At 44.8% G+C, this 14943-nt stretch overlaps 1 long non-coding RNA gene across 2 annotated transcripts in view; it reads right to left on the bottom strand.

Annotated features, from left to right (window-relative positions):
- The window catches only part of LOC307181506, a 1293685-nt gene that overhangs the window by 880111 nt on the left and 398631 nt on the right, over positions 1 to 14943 (bottom strand). For both annotated transcript variants that reach the window (XR_013826932.1, XR_013826933.1), the window contains exon 6: positions 12280 to 12361. This is a non-coding gene — a long non-coding RNA (uncharacterized lncRNA). The remainder of the gene's footprint in view (positions 1 to 12279; positions 12362 to 14943) is intronic.

Consider the following 14943-nt stretch of genomic DNA (forward strand, 5'->3'; position numbering starts at 1 on the left):
CAATTTCTGCGGCAGATGAACAGGAACAGGGAGAACCAATGAGAGACTAGCTGGAGGTGTCTGGATGGGCAAATTTAACTCTCATTTCCCACCAGGAAGAGGAAATAACCAAAGGCTCAGCGTGCCGTGCCGGAACCAGATTAGGGCCTGAAGCCATCCTGCGGTGTTGCGGCCAGGTCACAAGAAAGCGAGTTGAAGAAAGGAGCTCAGGGGCACTGTAATTCACAAACCTGCAGAGTTATAAATGACAGCTATCGTCCAAAAATATACTGAAGTAAGGCTGCCAAGAGGACTTGAAAGCGGGGCAGAATTGCAGGAAACCGATTTCAGGAGGTAGACTGGAATTGCATTGAAAGCATATGAAAAGAGGCAGAACGTCCACAATGATGCACTTGGCCAAAAAGGGCGTATGCGTTTTTTCCTGAATATATTCAGGAAAAAACGCATACGCCCTTTTTGGCCAACCAAGCAAGCTTGCAAAGGAAATCTGCACTACAATGAAGTCTCACTTCCCCCCGGTCAAAAGGGCCATCTGAAAAAACTGTAAAATCCAGAAAGGCAGGACAGGCCATGGAGAACTGGGAGCCTTGTTATGCTGATGGGCGGGATGTAAATTGCCAACAGACACTCCGGAGAAGTGTATGGTGTTTCCTGAAACATCTAAAAAACAAAGCAACAGAGCCTAGGGCACTTCCACTTATGGTCCTATAGCTTAGGGAAATTAAAATCAAAAAGTCACAGCCACCCCAAAGTTTGGGACGGCTCTTTTTACAGAAATATCTTCTACGGCACAAGTTAAATATCCCAGAGAGCAAATAATGGATAAAGAAGTTGCGGTACTTATGTACAACAGAATACCACTCAGCAATGAAATCTATGTCACCAGGCCCGTACCAGCATAATGAGTGGATTGAGGCACGATGATTCTAAGTGAAATAAGTCACACAGAAAAAGAAACATCATAAGGTATCACTAATACACGGAATGTGAACTTGGCTACACATGAACTGAATTACAAAACAGAACGGGGTCTCAAGTTTAGAAAACCAACTTATGCCTGCTTAAGGGGGAAGGTGAGTTGGGGTGCTGCATAAAAGCAGAGTTTGAAATTAGCACAGATACCGTTCCATAAGCCAAATATGTAATAGACAAGACCTACCCCTTGCTCAACGAAATGGATTCAACAATGAGGTATCACCTCACACCTGGTAGAATAGGCATCATAGAAAATCTACAAACAAAAAATGCTTGAAAGGGTGTGGAGAAAAGGAACCCTCTTCCACTATTGTTGGGAATATAAATTGATACAGTCATTATGGAGAACAATATGGAATTTCTTAAGAAACTAACAATAGAATTACCATATGATACAGCAATCCCAGTACTGGACATATACCCAGACAAAACCATAAATCAAAAAGAGTCATTCACCGCAATGTTCATTGCATCACTATTTACAATATCGAGGTAATGGAAGCAACCTAAATGCCCACAGACAGACGAATGCATAAAGCTGTGGTACATATATAAAATGGAATATTACTAAGCCATGAAAAGGAATGAAATTGGGTCATTTGTACAGACGTCGATGGATCTAGAGACTGTCATACAGAGTGAAGTAAGTCAGAAAGAGAAAAACAAATCTTGTATATTCATGCATATATGTGGAACCTAGAAAAACTGTACAGATTAACCATTTTGCAAGGCATAAATAGAGCAACAGATGTAGACAACAAACGTATGGACAACAAGGGGGGAAAGCTGTTGGGGGGGTGGTGGTGGGAGGAGTTGAGAGACTGGGATTGGCATGTATACATTTATATGTATAAAATAGATAACCAATAAGAACCTGCTGTATAAAAATATAAAATAAAATTCAAAATTAAAAAGAAATAAAATTTAAAAAATAAAACAGAAAAAACAATTATTCCCTGCACATACATGTATTTATATGAATAAATTATTTCCATGCTTATATCTGTAAATACAAAAAAGAGGAATAAAATCTACCTTGAACCAAAAACGAAAAAGAGAAAAAAAACACAGAACCCACCAGTTACACAGAGGAAAACCGTATCAGGGCACTTGCTCCAGTTGTAAACAATTCTGAAGTTGGTCAGTGGTGGGGAATCGTCTCCCATTCAGCCAGCAGCCCCCACACAACAAGCGTCCTCATTGCAAAGCTGGGGCACCGTGCCGAGGCATCTGTGAGTAAACGTGAGCTGAGCCCCAGGCCAGTTGCTGCTGAACTATTCCTACCCGTCCCAGGTAAAACACCTGAATATATACAAGGACTTGAAAGCCTAGAGGAAGGGCCATAGAGCCACACGAGTGACAGCATGCCGGCCGACTTGGTGCCTGCAGGCCAGCCAGGATGGTCTTGGCCCTGGGTGCTCTTCTGGAAGATTTCCATTTCCCTGCCTGAGATACCCGTCCTGTCCCTGCCCCCACTGCTTTTTTCCTTCCTCACCTTTGCCCAGGGAGAAATTCCAGCAGCAGGTATGGGTGACACATCCTCTTCTTTAGCAGGTGGCAGCCTGGCAACTGCTGCAGAAAGTCCAGCAGAGCCCCACTCACACTGGGCCACCCACAAAGCCGTGGCCTCTCACTCCCTCCCACCAGCCCAGCCCCGAGACTGCTGACAGGGCAGAGAAAATGGTGTCAGGCATGGCTGCAGGGGCTCTTGCTGCCTGGAGTGGTATTTATATTGATCTCAACCCAGGCACACCTGGGGAGGGCTGGCCGGCACGGTAAGGCTGCCCAGGTCAGCCAATCATCACCCCTCAGGGGCTCACAGTTGCAGAAAATGGAACTTGCTGAACCGGCCAGGTCCAAGGAACAGGTGTGGGCTCCTGAGAGTCAGGATAGACAAGGGGCTGCAGCTTTGGCTTGTTTTCTAATCATTTTATCTGGCCCATGAGTGGGAGACAACTTCAAGAAAACCCTCTCCTAATGAGAGGAACCCAGGAGTCAGGGAGAGGAGGGGTGGGTGGTGGTTGGAGACAGAGGCCTGGTGCCCCGGGTGCAGTGGAAGTCTCTGGAAGACCAGGTGGAGGGAGGCCTCACGGAGTGATGCCCAGGGTCACAGACCTGTCGCAGCTGCTGTTTGTTAGTTCAAGTCCTGCTCTGAGGTGCTCTGTGTCAGCTCTGAGCGACAGGTGAGCTGGGGGTGCTCTGCAATGAGGGCTATGTGCACGGTTCCTGTGTGCCCAGCCCTGCCACGGTACCTGCAAGGGTAGCTCTGTATCCTGGGAGGGGCCTGACCACGAGAGCCCCGTGGGCTGGGGTGGGGGTGGGGTACCTGCCCAGGTGAGCTCCATATTCTGGGATTGGTCTGACCACGAGAGCCCCATGGGCTGCTGGGGACCTGGTAAAGGATGTCAGGACAGTCAGTGAAGCCACTGAGGATATACCTCCAGTTGCTCCTAATTCCTACACCCTGCTGGTCATTCTACCAACCACCAGGACATGGTATTCTGTATTAGTCTTCAATGATGCCTTCTTTTGTATTCCATTAGTCCCAGAGTCACAAGAAATTTTGGCTTGTGAGTGGCATGACTCAACATACAACTAAAACAATACTTCCGGGCCGTTCGGCCCCAAGGGTGCAAAAATTCCCACACCATCTTTGGGGAAAGCTTAGCTAAAGACCTAAAAGTTCTACCTCTGGAAAAGGAAACCCTCCTTCAATATGCAGACGACATTCTGATCGCCAGCCCTACTAAGGAGGCCTCTGAACTACCAAGCCAATAAAGGATAGAAGTTGTCCAAGAAAAAGCTCAAATATCACAGACTGCGGTGACCTGCCTGGGCTTCATTCTCACAGAAGGTCGGAGAAGCCCATCCCAGGAAAGGGAAGAAACCATTTTCAGCCTTACCCCTTTCTAAAACTAGAAGACAGCTTAGGGGTTCCTGGGGAGGCCAGGGTTTGCTGCTTCTGGATCCCTAACTACAGTCTACTAGCTGGGCCTCTATATGAAACACTGAAAGGAAAAGATGATGATCATTTTGAATAGAATCCAGAAGTGGCCTTTCAAGAATGGAAAGAGCAGTCAATTCAGACCCTTGCCCTGGAACTCCCTAATTTAGCTAACCCCTTTGACCTTTACATTCCCGGTGAAAGGTGAATCGCCATTGGAGAATTAGTGCAAAAACTGGGACCACTTGAAATGGAACAATGCAATAATGCCATCCAGGTAGGATAAACTACGGTCACCAAGGGGCTTGGCCCACTGCCACATCTGGCCAAGATACTGGCGGTATCTAAAAACCTGGAAATCAGCAGCCCAAAAGGCCACCTCCCTCCTAAGGGAAAAGGAACCCACGTGGTGATCCTAACCACCAACCATGCCCTGAAGTTGCAGGGTTCGCTCCGTGGGCACACCGACCTCGAGTGAGGAGGCCCTCCAACTCCAACATCCAGAGAGATAACCGGGGGCAACAGGGCACCATGACGACTCGTGTGAACATCACTTGACCTGGAGTTTCTCTCATAAAACAACAAGAGTGTGTCCCAAAAGAGTAGACTACTGCTTGCAGGACTTACTGCACCCAGAGGGGAGCTAATAATCTTGGCGGGGGAACCGTATATCACACTGTCACCATAGAAAAGCCTACAGACACCATGATGATGGTGGCCAATAAGACCGGCTGGACTCCTGTTTACTTCAAAAGGCTGTTGACTCAGTGGCCATCATGGTCCTTGATCACCACTGACCCTGGACTGTCTGGGAGTTGAGCAGGCAGGGCTCTGACACCTGGTGCTGTTTGTACGTTAATTCAGGGGCCTAATTGAAGAAAGTGCAGACTACTGGTCAGAGCATCTAGGCTGGCAGAAACGGTCAGCCTAAGGTGGCCGAACAAATGTGGGGCGGGGTGAAACCGGCCCCCACAGCGTCTCTGCACATCTCTTTCCTGGACCCTTAAAGGTCATTAGAATCTATAACACTTCCAATGCTGGTGCTCAGGTGGACGAGCAGGGAGGCAGGGGTCCTGGGGACAATCAACGTCACCGGGAGGCTGCTGGGGAGAAGCTCTGACCCTCGCCCCACGGTATGAGGGCTGCCAACTCAGCACTCAGCAGTTACAGAAGAAAGGTCTGCACCCTCAGCACGCCAAGAATGAGGAACGGGACAAAAGGCAGAGGAGGGGTTTGTCCCCAGCAAAGCCCATTAAAAATCCCTGGGAGATAAAAATAGAATCTGGGCAATAAAGTCAAGTCTAACCTTTTTTATCCTTTGTGCTTTGTCTAATTTCACGTGCTCCTAGGGTCCCGCATGCAGAGGTTCCACACCTGGCACTTCAGACCAGATTTCCTAGTGCAGAATGGCTGGGTCGACACCTCAGCTCCTGGGGCGCAGTGCAGACTCCACGATATAGAGCCTGAGCTACAGCCAACCCGGCCCTCGAGAGCTGCGCCCCCTCCCTCCCACCGACTCTGACAGGATCTCTACACAGCAGCCCAGCCCACAGCCCACGGGGTAGTGCATGCTCTCACCTCTCCATTCTCTGATCAAAATATAAAGTTTCCTTTGCTTGTGAACCAAACTCAGTCTCGATCTGTTGGCCCCAATGACACTGGGCAGGGGGACACTTGTTGGGGTCCACTCTGGAGGATCAGTAACGGAAATTGAGACTATTGTAACCTCAATGAACAGATGTGTGAGCCAAACTGTAGTTAACATAGAACAGTGTATAAGGCTCGGGTAAAATAAGATGTTTCTAACACTTCCATTTGATATTTCCATCACTTTATTATAAGCAAGTTCAGTGAAAAGGTTTGTCTTATTTGTCAGGTCAATATAAGAGAAATGAAGTGATTTCTTTCCAAGGATGTACATCTAATAATCTTGGTTAAACCTTCAATCTTGTTTTAAATGCTTTTCCATTGAAAATGATACCTCTCTTTCAGCTCCCCCATTTCTGAGAAGTATAAAATCTTATAATTTATTATTACCAAAGGGGAAAGGTGGGAGGAGGGATAAATTAACAGTTTGGGATTAACACATACACACTGCTATGTATAAAATAGATCATCAACAAGGAACTACTGTATAGCACAGGGAACTACACTCAACATTTTGCAATAACCTATAAGGGGAAATAATCTGAAAAAGAATAGATATTTTTATTGACATCATCTATCAATGACAGTTAAAGTGTAGCCTAAGGGAAGCTGGTGGTGAGTGCTTCTGACCCTGAAGACTTCAATCATCTAAAGTTTGGACTCTGCCTACTTCCCAAGGCCCTTAATGAACATATGTGTAGCCGTAGCTTAAAAAATTCCCCAGTTTGGGTTTCGGGGAGACACTGATTTTGAAAAAGCCCTGGTGTTCTCCTTACATGAATGGGACTCTTCCTACTGCTAAAACATGTCTGTCACACCCAGAGGATGGTATACCGTCTGATCGGGAAGAGTTTGGAAAAGGCATCTCATCTCCTCATCTCCTGGTGCTCGGGTTCACCCCTCCAGCGTCTTTACTAACAGTCTCCCCACTTGGAGATGTCAGCACTGTCAACATCCTGTTGCGTACAGTTTGGAATTTGTCCAGAGGATGAAGCGGAAGGATGAGGAACAATGAGAGACAAGTCCTAGGTGTTCAGACAGGCACATGTCACTCTAATTTCCAATCAGGAAGACGAATTGACCAAAGGCCAGGGTTGCCCATGGAAACAGTATAGGGCTTGAGGAAATCCCGCTGTTTTGTGGCCAGTTCCCATAAACACAAGTTGAACAATGGAACTCAGGGGCAGTAAAATTCACAAAACTGCAGAGTTGAAAATATCCATCACTGAAAAATGTCTTGAGGAAAGTCAGAGAAAAGGACTTGTAAGCAAGGGAGAATGGCAGGAAAGGGATTTGAGGAGGTAGAAAGGACTCGCCATTAAGCACAAGAAAAGGAGCTGAACATTGCCAACATTGCAGTTGGCCAAAAAGGGTGTATGCGTTTTTTTCTGTATATATTCAAGAAAAGGGCATACACTTTTTTAGCCAACCAAACAGGTGGGCACTGGAAGTCAATACTACAAAAGATATCACTTCGCATCAGTCAGAAGAGCCATCCTCATAAAGCGTAAACAACAGAAATGCAGGACAGGGCAACGAGAAGAGGGAGCCCTGTGAGACTTATAGTGGAAATGTATATTGCCAACGGCCATTCTGGAGAAGTGTATTGTGTTTACTAAAGCATCTAAAAAATGAGCTACAGAGCATAGGGCACTTGCACTCATGGGCGTATATCTTGGGAAAAACAAAAATCGAGAGGACACAGGCACCCCAATGTTTACCCCCTCTCTGTTTAAAAGATCCTCGACTAGGATATAACTTAAATGTCTCTGGAGGGAAAAAATGGATAGAGATGTGGTACTTAGGTAGAGTGGAATATTATTCAGCCTGGAAGTCAATGAAATATGGCCAGTTGTAACAACTCCGGAGGAGTTACGTATGATCATTCTAAGTGACAGAATTCAAAAAGAAAAAGACACATATCATAAGATATCACTTAAAGGTGGAATCCAAAATGGCTACACATGAAATAAATTACAAAACAAAAACATAGTCAAATATGTAGAAAACACGCATAAGGCTGCTAAACGGGAAAGGTGGGGAGGGGTGAGGCATCATCCAGGAGGTTGAAATTAGCAAAGATACCATTCCAAATACCAAACTGATAATCAACAAGGCCTACACGGTAGCTAAAAGAACTGCACTCAGCACACTCAAGTCACCGGAAAAGAATATATACGACTGGTAAGAATCTGAAAAAGAATTTATTGATGTCTCTCTGTACGTGAATCAAGTGGATGTACAGCAGCAAGAAACAGAGCTTTGAAAATCAGCTGTAACCAATATAGTAATAAATTGAAAAAAATAAACGACAGAGAGACAGAGAAAACCTCTTACAACTTTTCCTCAGGGACGGTGATGCAACATGGATTGAACACATCTAGACCCACAGCAGGATGAGACATAAGGCTGGAAACTGTTTGCGCTAAGAGAAATGTGAGGTTGGGTGAGGAAATGCACACCCTTTAAAGTAATACTACCTGGTACCCATTCAATGGGTCCCAAATCTGCAGGTTCAAGGGATCTTCCTATAGCTAAAACATGCATGGAAAACCCAGAGGACTGTACACCATGTGATCGGGAGATGTGTCTAAAATGCAGCTCATTTATCCTCTCCTGGTGCTCCTGTTCACCATTCCAGCCACGCTACTTAGAATCTCCCCACTTGGAGAATCAACACATTTCAACTTCTGTTTCACACATTTTGCAAATTGTGAGGAGGATGAACGGGAAGAGGGGGAACCAATGAGAGAATAGTTGTAGGGGTTTGGACGGGCACATATCACTCTAATTTCCCATTAAGAATAAGAATTAAAGAAAGGCTCAGCCTGCCTCGCCGGAGCCAAAATAGGGCCTGAAGCAATCCTGCGGGTTTGAGGCCAGCTCACAAAAGAACAACTTAAAAAATGGAGCTCAGGGTCACTGCAATTCACAAACCTGCAGAGTTATAAATGAAAACTACCATCCAAAAATATGTTGAGGTAAGGCAAAGAAGAGGATCTGAATGCAAGACAGAATTGCAAGAAACAGATTTCAAGAGATAGATTGGACTCGTCTTTAACGCACATGAAAAGCGGCAGAATTTCGACAATGATGCAGTTGGCCCAAAAGGGCGTATGCGTTTTTTCCTGATTATATCCAGGAAAAAACGCATACGCACTTTATGGGCAACGAAGCAAGCAAGCAATGCAAATGTGCACAACAAAGAAGTCTCACTTCCCACCGGTCAAAAGGGCCATCCTAAAAAATTGTAAAAACCAGAAATGCAGGACAGGCCATGGAGAACAGGGAGCCTTTATACGCTGATGGGCAGTGTGTGAACTGCCGAGAGCCACTCTGGAGAAGTGTATGGTGGTTCCTAAATCATCTAAAAAACAGAGCTACAGAGCATAGGACACTTCCAATCATGGGAGTATATCTAGGGAAGTCTAAAAATCAACAAGACACAAGCACACCACAGTTTAGGGCTACTCTGTTTACAAGAACCTCAACTTCAGTACACCTTAAATATCCCAGGAAAGAGAACAATGGATAAAGAAGATGTGGTACTTATGTACAATGGAATATCTCTTCACCATGAAAATAATGTAATAAGGCTAGTAGAAGGATAAAGAGTGGATTTAGGTCCGATAATACTACTTGAAATAAGTCAAACAGAAAAAGAAACATATCATAAGATATCACTTATAGAGGGAGGGTAAATATGGCTGAACAAGAAATGAATTACAGAACAGAACAGTGTCTCACATTTAGAAAACACACTTTTGTCAGCTTAAGGGGAAAGGAGAGGTGGGGTGTTGCATAAAACCAGAGATTGAAATGAGCACAGATAAAGTTCCTTAAGCCAAATATGGAATAGACAAGAGCTACTCCTTGCTCAATGAAATGGACACAACACCGCATATTAAACGCCTAAGAATGTACCTGACTAGTAAGTATCTTAAAACCTATGGATTGCTATGTCTCTGAAAGAGAATCAAGCATGTGTACAGGGGCATAAACACAGCAGTGATAGGATTGGAGAGGTTCGGTGAGCAAATGAAGACCCTTTGAAGTCATATTGCATGGTACCCATTACACGAGTTTCAACTACCCAGTTTTATGGTATTCTTCCTTCACCTAAAACATGCATGTGGAACCTAGAGTATGATCAACCATGTGATCGGGAGACGTGTTCAAATATGTCTCAGTTTTCGTACCCTGGTACTCGGGTGCAACATTTCAGAGGCTTTACTAACACTCTCCCGACTTGGAGAGTAAGTCCCTTTAACCTCCTGTTTGGCCCAGTTTGCAATTTCTGCGGAAGGTGAACAGGAATAGGGAGAACCAATGAGAGACTAGCTGGAGGTGTCTGGTCGGGCAAATTTAACTCTCATTTCCCACCAGGAAGAGGAAATAACCAAAGGCTCAGCGTGCCGTGCCGGAACCAGATTAAGGCCTGAAGCCATCCTGTGGTGTTGCGGCCAGGTCACAAGAAAGCGAGTTGAATAAAGGAGCTCAGGGGCACTGTAATTCACAAACCTGCAGAGTTATAAATGACAGCTATCGTCCAAAAATATACTGAAGTCAGGCTGCCAAGAGGACTTGAAAGCAGGGCAGAATTGCAGGAAACCGATTTCAGGAGGTAGACTGGAATTGCATTGAAAGCATAGGAAAAGAGGCAGACCGTCCACAATGATGCACTTGGCCAAAAAGGGCGTATGCGTTTTTTCCTGAATATATTCAGGAAAAAACGCATACGCCCTTTTTGGCCAACCAAGCAAGCTTGCAAAGGAAATCTGCACTACAATGAAGTCTCACTTCCCCCCGGTCAAAAGGGCCATCTGAAAAAAGTGTAAAATCCAGAAAGGCAGGACAGGCCATGGAGAACTGGGAGCCTTGTTATGCTGATGGGCGGGATGTAAATTGCCAACAGACACTCGGGAGAAGTGTATGGTGTTTCCTGAAACATCTAAAAAACAAAGCAACAGAGCCTAGGGCACTTCCACTTATGGTCCTATAGCTTAGGGAAATTAAAATCAAAAAGACACAGCCACCCCAAAGTTTGGGACGCCTCTGTTTACAGGAACCTCGTTTACCGTACAAGTTCAATATCACAGAAAGTGAAAAATGGATAAAGAACTTGTGGTACTCACGTACAATGCAGTATCACTCAGCAATGAAATCTATGTCATCAGACCCGTAGCAGCATAATGAGTGGATTCAGGTACGATGATTCTAACTGAAATAAGTCACACAGAAAATGAAACATCATAATATATCACTAACACACGGAATGTAAACCTGGCTACACAAGAACTGAATTACAGAATAGAAGAGGGTCTCAAATTTAGAAAACCAACTTATGCTTGCTTAAGGGGAAAGGTGAGTTGGGGTGCTGCATAAAACCAGAGATTGAAATGAGCACAGATAAAGTTCCTTAAGCCAAATACGGAATAGACAAGAGCTACTCCTTGCTCAACGAAATGGACTCAACACCTCATATTAAACGCCTAAGAATGTACCTGACTAGTAAGTATCTTAAAACCTATGGATTGCTATGTCTCCAAAAGAGAATCAAGCGTGTGTACAGGGGCATAAACGCAGCAGTGATAGGATTGGAGAGGTTCGGTGAGCAAATGAAGACCCTTTGAAGTCATATTGCATGGTACCCATTACACGGGTCTCAACTCTCCAGGTTTAAGGTATTCTTCCTTCAGCTAAAACATGCATGTGGAAGCCAGAGTATGATCAACCGTGTGAATGGGAGACGTGTTCAAATATGTCTCAGTTTTCCTCCCCTGGTACTCGGGTGCAACATTCCAGACGCTTTACTAACACTCTCCCCACTTGGAGAGTCAGGGCCTTTAACATCCTGTTTGGCCCAGTTTGCAAATTCTGCGGAAGATGAACAGGAATAGTAAGAACCAATGAGAGACTAGCTGGAGGTGTCTGGACGGGCAAATTTAACTCTCATTTCTCACCAGGAAGAGGAAATAACCAAAGGCTCAGCATGCCGTGCCGGAACCGGATTAGGGCCTGAAGGCACCCTGCTGTGTTGCGGCCAGCTCAAAAGAAAGGGAGTTGAAGAAAGGAGCTCAGGGGCACTGTAATTCACAAACCTGTAGAGTTATAAATGACAGCTATCGTCCAAAAATATACTGAAGAAAGGCTGCCAAGAGGACTTGAAAGCGGGGCAGAATTGCAGGAAACCGATTTCAGGAGGTAGACTGGAATTGCATTGAAAGCATAGGAAAAGAGGCAGAACGTCCACAATGATGCACTTGGCCAAAAAGGGCGTATGCGTTTTTTCCTGAATATATTCAGGAAAAAACGCATACGCCCTTTTTGGCCAACCAAGCAAGCTTGCAAAGGAAATCTGCACTACAAGGAAGTCTCACTTCCCCCCGGTCAAAAGGGCCATCTGAAAAAAGTGTAAAATCCAGAAAGGCAGGACAGGCCATGGAGAACTGGGAGCCTTGTTATGCTGATGGGCGGGATGTAAATTGCCAACAGACACTCGGGAGAAGTGTATTGTGTTTCCAGAAACATCTAAAAAACAAAGCAACAGAGCCTAGTCCACTTCCACTTATGATCCTATAGCTTAGGGAAATTAAAATCAAAGACACAGCCACCCCAAAGTTTGGGACGCCTCTGTTTACAAGAACCTCGTTTACCGTACAAGTTCAACATCGCAGAAAGTGAAAAATGGATAAAGAATTTGTGGTATTTACTTAAAAAGCAATATCACTCAGCAATGAAATCTATGTCATCAGGCCCTTAGCAGCACAATGAGAGGATTCAGGTATGATGATTCTAAATGAAATAACTCACACAGAAAATGAAACATCATAAGATATCAGTAATACACGGAATGTAAACTTGGCTACACAGGGACTGAATTACAGAACAGAACAGGGTCTCAAATTTAGAAAACCAACTTATGCTTGCTTAAGGGGAAAGGTGAGTTGGGGTGCTGCATAAAACCAGAGATTGAAATGAGCACAGATAAAGTTCCTTAAGCCAAATATGGAATAGACAAGAGCTACTCCTTGCTCAAAGAAATGGACTCAACACCGCATATTAAACGCCTAAGAATGTACCTGACTAGTAATTATCTTAAAACCTATGGATTGCTATGTCTCCAAAAGAGAAACAAGCGTGTGTACAGGGGCATAAACGCAGCAGTGATAGGATTGGAGAGGTTCGGTGAGCAAATGAAGACCCTTTGAAGTCATATTGCATGGTACCCATTCCACAGGTCTCAACTCTCCAGGTTTAACGTATTCTTCCTTCAGCTAAAACATGCATGTGGAACCTAGAGTATGATCAACTATGTGATCGGGAGACGTGTTCAAATATGTCTCAGTTTTCGTACCCTGGTACTGGGGTGCAACATTCCAGATGCTTTACTAAGAGTCTCCCGACTTGGAGAGTCAGTCCCTTTAACCTCCTGTTAGGCCCAGTTTGCAATTTCTGCGGAAGATGAACAGGAATAGCGAGAACCAATGAGAGACTAGCTGGAGGTGTCTGGACGGGCAAATTTAACTCTCATTTCCCACCAGGAAGAGGAATTAACCAAAGGCTCAGCGTGGCGTGCCAGAACCAGATTAGGGCCTGAAGCCATCCTGGGGTGTTGCGGCTATCTCACAAGAAAGCGAGTTGAAGAAAGGAGCTCAGGGGCACTGTAATTCACAAACCTGCAGAGTTATAAATGACAGCTATCGTCCAAAAATATACTGAAGTAAGGCTGCCAAGAGGACTTGAAAGCGGGGCAGAATTGCAGGAAACCGATTTCAGGAGGTAGACTGGAATTGCATTAAAAGCATAGGAAAAGAGGCAGAACGTCCACAATGATGCACTTGGCCAAAAAGAGCGTATGCGTTTTTTCAAGAATATATTCAGGAAAAAACGCATACGTCCGCACTTGGCCAAAAAGAGCGTATGCATTTTTTCCTGAATATATTCAGGAAAAAACGCATACGCCCTTTTTGGCCAACCAAGCAAGCTTGCAAAGGAAATCTGCACTACAATGAAGTCTCACTTCCCCCGGTCAAAAGGGCCATCTGAAAAAAGTGTAAAATCCAGAAAGGCAGGACAGAGCATGGAGAACTGGGAGCCTTGTTATGCTGATGGGCGGGATGTAAATTGCCAACAGACACTCGGGACAAGTGTATGGTGTTTCCTGAAACATCTAAAAAACAAAGCAACAGAGCCTAGGGCACTTCCACTTATGGTCCTATAGCTTAGGGAAATAAAATCAAAAAGACACAGCCACCCCAAAATTTGGGATGCCTCAGTTTACAAGAACCTCGTTTACCGTACAAGTTCAATATCACAGAAAGTGAAAAATGGATAAAGAACTTGTGGTACTTACGTACAATGCAGTATCACTCAGCAATGAAGTCTATGTCATCAGGCCCGTAGCAGCATAATGAGTGGATTCAGGTACGATGATTCTAACTGAAATAAGTCACACAGAAAAAGAAACATCATAAGATATCACTAATACACGGAATGTAAACTTGGCTACACAGGAACTGAATTCCAAAACAGAACAGGGTCTCAAATTTAGAAAACCATCTTATGCTTGCTTAAGGGGAAAGGTGAGTTGGGGTGCTGCATAAAACCAGAGATTGAAATGAGCACAGATAAAGTTCCTTAAGCCAAATATGGAATAGACAAGAGCTACTCCTTGCTCAATGAAATGGACTCAACACCCCATATTAAACGCCTAAGAATGTACCTGACTTGTAACTATCTTAAAACCTATGGATTGCTATGTCTCCAAAAGAGAATCAGGCGTGTGTACAGGGGCATAAACGCAGCAGTGATAGGATTGGAGAGGTTCGGTGAGCAAATGAAGACCCTTTGAAGTCATATTGCATGGTACCCATTCCACGGGTTTCAACTACCCAGGTTTAAGGTATTCTTCCTTCAGCTAAAACATGCATGTGGAACCCAGAGTATGATCAACCGTGTGAACGGGAGACGTGTTCAAATATGTCTCAGTTTTCCTCCCCGGTACTCGGGTGCAACATTCCAGACGCTTTACTAACAGTCTCCCCACTTGGAGAGTCAGCGCCTTTAACCTCCTGTTTGGCCCAGTTTGCAATTTCTGCGGAAGATGAACAGGAATAGGGAGAACCAATGAGAGACTAGCTGGAAGTGTCTGGACGGGCAAATTTAACTCTCATTTCCCACCAGGAAGAGGAAATAACCAAAGGCTCAGCGTGCCGTGCCGGAAACAGATTAGGGCCTGAAGCCATCCTGCGGTGTTGCGGCCAGGTCACAAGAAAGCGAGTTGAAGAAAGGAGCTCAGGGGCACTGTAATTCACAAACCTGCAGAGTTATAAATGACAGCTATCGTCCAAAAATATACTGAAGTAAGGCTGCCA

Source organism: Stenella coeruleoalba (assembly GCF_951394435.1).
Source record: "Stenella coeruleoalba genome assembly, contig: scaffold_46, whole genome shotgun sequence".
NCBI classification, from domain to species: domain Eukaryota; kingdom Metazoa; phylum Chordata; class Mammalia; order Artiodactyla; family Delphinidae; genus Stenella; species Stenella coeruleoalba.